The sequence below is a fragment of the Hydractinia symbiolongicarpus genome, chromosome 4, assembly GCF_029227915.1.
Source record: "Hydractinia symbiolongicarpus strain clone_291-10 chromosome 4, HSymV2.1, whole genome shotgun sequence".
Taxonomy (NCBI): domain Eukaryota; kingdom Metazoa; phylum Cnidaria; class Hydrozoa; order Anthoathecata; family Hydractiniidae; genus Hydractinia; species Hydractinia symbiolongicarpus.
Window position 1 is genome coordinate 17,522,893 of NC_079878.1, and position 7,849 is coordinate 17,530,741.

Genomic DNA, 7,849 nt, shown 5'->3' on the forward strand with positions numbered 1-7,849 from the left:
GCTTTCTCTTTGATCAATTGTCTAAGTGGATAAGTTATTGTACTGTAGTCCAGTATGTATGTTTGCATGTAGTTGGTGAGTCCCAAAAAGCTTCGAAGTGACTTGACATCTTCGGGTTGAGGCATGTTTGTAATGGTTTCAATTTTCTTTGGGCTTGGTTTCATACCTTCTTCTGAGAAGATATGCCCAACAAATTCTAAATTGCTTTTGCAGAATACACATTTTTTCAGGTTCAATGTGAGTCCTTTCTCTTCGAAACGTTTTAATACCTTGTTTAAAATAACGTTGTGCTCTTCTTGAGATTTTGCGAATATAAATAAATCGTCCGCAATATTTTCAACTCCATTAATGTCTGCTATTAAGGATCTTAGCACATGTTGCATTTCTTCCGACGCGGAGTTCACGCCAAAAATCAGGCGGGTGTAACGTTTTATTCGAGTTTCGGATTGGAAAGGGGTGATAGGTCGTGACTCTTCGGATAATTCCAGTTGATGAAAAGCACTTCGCATGTCTAACTTGGTAAATACTTTTGAGCCACTTAGCTTGATTTTTAAATCCTCTACGGTGGGGGTTGGATATCTTGTTCGGTTAATAGCCTTGTTTGCTTCACTCATATCGAGACAAATTCGTACTCCTCCCTCGGGTTTGGGAACAATAACTAGCGGATTTAACCATGGCGTCGCTTTGTTTGTGACATCTTCTATTATGCCTGCTTTCTCCATTTTGGCGATTTCTGCATTGACTCGCTTTCGTAAAGCAAAAGGTATGCGTCTTTCTTTTTGCGCTACTGGGGGTACGTTGTTATCTATGTGAAGATGCACTTGATAGTCCTTCAGTTTTCCGATTTTTTCACTGAACACGGTATCTTTATAACTTTCTAAAACTCTGCGGAGGTGTGTTGGAATGTTTTCTTTTGATTTTAGTTTATCAGGTGTTTTGTAGTTTGGCTGCATGCTTCGCTGATTTTGTAAAGAAAAAACTTGTTTCTTCATCTGAATGACGTCAAGATCAAGTGCTGTTCGGCCTGATAATAGGTTTCTATGGGAAGTGTCGATCACGAAAAATGGCGCGTTAATCATTTTAGAGGTGGTTTCTACTAAGAGGTTAACGCGTCCTAAAACTTTCAAATTTGAAGTGTCACTTCCGTACGTTACGACGCTTGTTTTTGTTTTGAGTAGATTTAATTTTTTTGGAAGGCGTTCGTTTAACTGATTGAAAGTACGCAATGTGAGAATGTTAATGCTAGCTCCTGTATCGACTAGAAAATTTACTTTTCCTCCTTCTAATTTAACAACAGTATTGAAATCAGAATTTTGCTTACTATTCTTATAACTGTGGTTACTGTTACTTGTGTTTTCTGTGCTATCGAATGGAGAATTCACAACATCAGACGAATAAGACACAGTACTAATCATAGGATGTTCACAATCATACAAAGTTTGGATAGAAAACAACAAGGGTATTTTGCATAGCAGAAAAATCGTTTAACGGCGAATGAGTAACGTTATTCAAGGGCTGTCTTGATTGGTAAAAGGATCCCCTCCCCAGACGTGCTCGGGTGTTTTGATGTCGATATGTTTTGGTTCTACAACATTTTGAAAAGTGACCGTGGTTTCCACATGCGTTACAAATTTGGTTTTCAGCAGGGCATCTGTTTTAATGGGGAAATGGTCCATCACAACGATAACATCTAGCATTTTGAAGTCGGCCTCTTTTACTCATTCCTCGTTGGTTTAAAGAATGTGGCTTACCTCGCAATTTATTGATTCGCTCTGTATCGTTCGCCTGTGCTTTTTGAAGAATTTATGCTTGCTGTATGGTGCTCTCTAAAGTCTTTCCTGTCACCAGTATTTCTTCCAAGGTTTTATCAGGATTTCTGAAGCTATATGAACGTAACTTGTTGTTAGTAGTAGAAAGTTTAATCTGTCTTTTGATTTCCAAATTTTTATCGTGAAAGTCACATTTTACTGCTTGTTCTTTTAATCGTATAAAATACTGATGTATCGTTTCATCTTCTTGTTGTATCATATTGCGAAATAAATATGTTTCGTAACTCTTATTTACTTGTGGTTCGAAGTGTTTTTCTAACGCCGCTAACATTTTCATATATTTCATACGTGCTATCTCCAACGTAGGTCAACAACATAGCTAGTTTTTGAGACTCATCTGTGACACCAATAGCGTGACACAAAAGTTCAAATCTTTGTTTATAATTCTTCCAGCGCGAACTGAGTGTAGAAACATCTTCTGTGGAAAACTCTGAAAAGGTTGGCAGATTAAGACTTCGAACAGCCATCGCAAGTGCATAAAAATTTAAAATTACTGCACAGATAAGAATTAAATCTTGCCGTATTAAATCTTGTCGAATTTAATCTTCGTCTGTTATTTCCTTCTCCTCGTCGCCAGTTTAATATCGGGAAAGTAGGTTAAATAAGAACACGTGTTTACAATATATCTCTGTTTATCTCTTTCCCTATCATAACTCTCGTGTCATCAAAATCGTCCTTCTTCTTCTGCCCAAGTCCTCTTTACGACATTACAATCATCATTTTTATTGTTAGCATTGACATTCCGCTGTTCGCTTACATCTTTATTGTGTTCCACATTTTCTAATTTGCTTACTTCATCAATAAGATTTATACTATCAAAGTCATCATCATTTCTCCTCATTTCTTTTTCTTCAATAGTATTTTCAGTATCTTCAAAGTATACATTGTCCTCTTCTAGTGTAACAGCATCTACATCATTCTCATCATTTTCACTGTATACATCATCTTCTAGTGCAAGATGTTTCATAAACTGTTCTGTGTTTGTTTCAGGTTTCGGTGTGTCATCAGAAGCTATTCTCTCTTCACCTTTCTCATGCATTAAATTACATGGATGCACACGAATGTATCGACTTCCATGTTTTACCAAAACTTGCTAACTTTCAAAACCTATAACTGTACCTGGGCCATGCCAATGTTTGTCGTCTTTTCTCCGATAATAGACTTTATCGCCATTCATGTATTTGACATTTCCAGAAGGTCTAATTTGATGTCTCAAAGCTCGTCGTATCTTTTCTGATGACTCGTTTTCGATATATGCCCGTCTTGCTGTATGCATAGCATTTAAATTTTTCGCTACTACTTGACTAGCAGTTTTACTTTCCATTGCAGGTGGCTTATTTGTCAATATGCATGGTATATTGTTCTTGCCAAAAAGTAATTGGTTTGGACTGTAGCCATTGTAATTCGCAAGTGAGTTCTTTGCACTAATTGCCCAACTTAAAGCCACTTCAACTCACAGTTTTGATCATTCATAATTTTTCGAACAGTCTCTCCAATGATAGCATTATGCCTTTCAACTATTCCGTTACTCCATGGACTCTCTGCAGCAGTGGTTACAACCCTAATGTTAAATTTTTCACAGAAATCAATGAATTTACTGTTATCGAACTCCCCTCCATTTTCGGTTGACATGAACTTCCCTGCACAGCCAAATGTTCCTATCCAGATTTCAAATATCTTTTTGACAATCACTTCTTTTCGTTAGCTATGTATGATAGTAGCAACACTATACTTGTAAAAGTATCAATTAAATGTAAAAACCATGTTTTTGTATTGCCATCTGTCCACTCTTTTAGGTCCATTGCTACACAGTCATTAAAGTCATTGGACATACGCAAACCCACCATAGGTCTTGGGGATAGTTTCTTGTACTTGAAACATGTCTCACATTTCTGTGATATATGGTCAATCAATGTATGTAACTTCTTATCTTCAACACCGGCATCCCGAAGTAACTTCTTTAAACGTTCTGGTGGCGGATGACTAAATTGTTTATGCAGTTTAACAATGTCTTGTAATCTTTCGGTTTCATTTTTCATAGCGAAACTCTTTGAATACAGAACTATTTCTTCCGCATCCACACTTGAAATATCATCAAATTCAAACTTTCTTTTGCCTAAAGGGATACAATAGTGTCCTGATGATGTGAGAAACACCTTTTGCTTCATTCCCAGAATTTCTATTGTGTCCTTGGAAAAATCAATTTTTGTGCCTGCTTTCTTCATGGCATCTTTACTAAAAAGTAGTGGCAAATCTCCTTTCACAACATCTGTTACAATATTAATATTAGTATCTCCAATTCTGGCTGGCAATTTCATTTGTTTAATAGATCCCATTTCATTTCCATCTCCAAACTGAAATATTGTATTACTTTGTGACTCTGTGACATGATTAAGTTCATTATCACTCAATGTCTCTAAATATTCTTTCAGCCAACTTTCTCCACAAACAGTTTTTGAACAGCCTGAATCCAGAACAGCAGCGCTCAATGTTTCACCCATAAATACATCCATTACCTCTGTATACAATGTTACATTCACTTCCTCTCTCTTTTTCTTTCTATTTTCGTATGAGTCTGGGCAATCTCTTTGCCAATGAAACACAGATCCACAAATTTTACATCTCGATACTTCTCCATTCATATCCACAGGATTTCTTTGACGATTATGTTTACTATTTCTGTCAGCAGTAGGTCTTGTGTAGTTGATCGCACCTCTAAAGTATCTTCCTCTTCCTCTAAAATACTGATGACTGCCATGATAAGTCGGTTCTAACTTAATATCATTTTGCATTGACTCTATCTTGTTGAACTATATCACCAAAGGTCCTCTTTAGTTGATTTTTCATTCCGGAAAATGTGAGTTCAGTAATAGTTGCTTTTACCTGTCGTTCTTGTTGCTCAGGTAGTCTTGCGTTTACCAAAAGTTTATATGCTAAAATTCCATCCGGTAATTCCATGCCATATTGCTTAGCTTTTTTGTGTAAGCGTTCAAACTCAATTACATATTGTTTCATTGTCATTTCTTCAGTTTTGCAAAATTTTTCAAAATTATCATAGTAAAAGCTAATTGTAACGTGTCTTTTTTAAATAAGCTGTCAAGAGTTTCTATTACTTTATCAACACCATTATCTGCATTAAGAGTCTCAATGTTCATTTCAAGAACTGCATCTCTAGCTTTACCTTCAAGTGTAAGAAAAATAACAGCAGCCTGTTTCTTTTTATTAACATTTGTAAAGATTTGCCAAATTTTTATCTCCTTTTTCCAGTTTTCATATGAAATGTCCTCACTTAACGTTGGCGGGGCCTTGTAATCTTTTCTTGAAGCCATTATTCCTCTGCTGCCATTTGTTAAGTAACAATAATGACTTACTTTGATTGTCTCACTTGATTACTCAGCGGTATCACAAACACAACCAGCAGGAACACAACAACACAACTTGATCCGTAACACAACAACACAACTGGATATCAACACAACTGCACAACCACTTGAGGCCCCACCAAGAACATTCACTACTGTTTACAGTCTATATTATGGAGACAAAATAATAATATCAACAGGTATGTTCTTCTTATCCGCTATTATTTCCGAAAGCCGACTGTAAAAAGTGATGCATTCGCGACCCATGCTTCCGTGAATTGAAAATATAAGCGGCGTGAAACTGCCATTATCAACACTCAAAATTCTACGATTGTAATTTCTTTTCTTCTCGTTCTCGTTTGAAATGAAAGATTGCTGTAAAGTTTGGTTGTTGTACTTCGAGGCAGTGGGGTCAAAAACCCTTACGTCAAAAAATGCCTGGTGGCCGTTTATCCAAAAATCACGAGCACGAATGTCCGGTCTACAATCATCACCGGTTTTTACACTCTTTAAATTGAAACGTTCTCCAGTCAGCGGTAGCAAATTCGGTTCTAACTGTACGTCGTGACAAACATCCTTGAGTAACTTTGATGTGAGGTCACGAATGTCGTTGTGACGTCTCGTAACAAACCTGTGTTCAACGTCAAATCGAGCTCCACAAACGCAACTGCTGGGTAAGTTGGGAATGCTCCAATTATAGCGTAGATGCATAGCATCCCAAAACTCTTGCTTGTTGAGATAAAAACCTTGCTCAGTTATTGGCAATACATTGAGCCAATTGGAGACTCCTTTTTGTTGGTTGATGTCGTTTACCTTAACTTGCTTCACCGTCATGTTATTTCTGCATAGGGCCAGATTCTCTTTCTAGATATCAAATTTTAAAGTTCTAACTTGTGCTTTAGCTGTTTTTGTTTTTCCAACATTGTAGATACCGTCAATGTCTTGCTTTTTGATAGAGTCGACAAGACATTTTGTGATCATTCTCGAATTGTTAAATTGTACTTGTGCGTCGTCAGGAAAAATAGTGAGATTCAATCCACCAAGTCGTGTGGGAAGTGATAGCAAAAGCCTTTCGTTTTCGGAGCATAGATGACCACCAGTTATCGCAGGTATGAATTCGTTTCTGACGACTGTCTCTATCGGTTGAAGTAATTTTTTTATGTCAGGAACGGTCCGGAGAAGAAATATCAATTTAGCTTTAAAACCGGTTACAAACGCACAATAAGATGATTGAGGTTCTAGTTCAGCAATCTTTGATAGAAGTTTTAGCTGTTCAACTAAACTTGCAATTTTGCTATTAACATATTCAATCTTGTAAGACTGACTACCAATGACTGCACCGAGATGACGTTGACCAGTCGATGTTACCATAATATTTGAATCTGCAAAGATTTGCTCAGCACTCCGTTTTCAAGATCAGCTTCAAATTTTAAAATCTTTTAGGCTAATGGCGGAAATCTTCAAGCCCCTGGGCTTCTTGTTTCTTTTTTAGATCAACTGTTATCAAACCATGCACGATCAGCATTTTCTAAAAATCTTTAACAAGAGAGTATATTTTAAAGGATTTTATTGGTAAATAATTGAGTAATAATTCATTGAAATTAAACTTGTTCAGAAGTTATTATATTCGAATCGTCAAGTTCATACATAACAATCGTGTATCCTAGAATTTCAAGAATTTTTCTGATCAGTTAAAACATCCAGTTAAAGTTTATATATATATATATATATATATATATATATATATATATATATATATATATATATATATATATATATATATATATATATATATATATATATATATATATATATATATATATATATATATATATATATATATATATATATATATATATATATATATATATATATATATATATATATATATATATATATATATATATATATATATATATATATATATATATATATATATATATATATATATATATATATATATATATATATATATATATATATATATATATATATATATATATATATATATATGAGAATTAAGATACTTATGATTTGTTTACCCAATGTTCTCCGCTTTTTATTTATAATTTCTCCCCCGGGCAATAAGCTTATCCACAAGTCTATTCGATTCCGTTCTGCATTTCTGTTATCATGCCCGTTATCACGCAGTTACATCCACTACTTTCCATTTTAAAGTCCGATCCCGTTCTAAATTCGTATTTTTTAAATCGTTATTAGCAATTCGGGGCGCATTAGTGGTAACTATAGCTAGTTATTTATAGTAACCCATATACTGGTTATGAAAAGCAGCCTGTACCCAGGGTCTTGTTTAGCCGTCAAGTAAGCCCGGGGACGAGGTTGCTGTCGATAGCAAATAAACTTTAAAATAAAGTATTGTGCATTGGATTATAAAACAATTTGTGGCACTGTTAAGATTCCTATTGGCTTGAAACTTAATTTAGCTTCGTTCTCAGAAAAAAATCTGTCAAAACGAGGATTTAGGCTTTAGCCTGGATAAGTTGCGCGCGTCCAGCCTAGCTGTGCTATCTATCTATTTTCTCTATCTATTTATCTCCTCAGGCAATTTTAAAGATTTCGCTTTCGCTGGCGGAAATCAACAAGAAGCCCTGCGGCTTGAAGATTCCCGTCATTTGGCTGGAAGTTTCTGAAATTTGA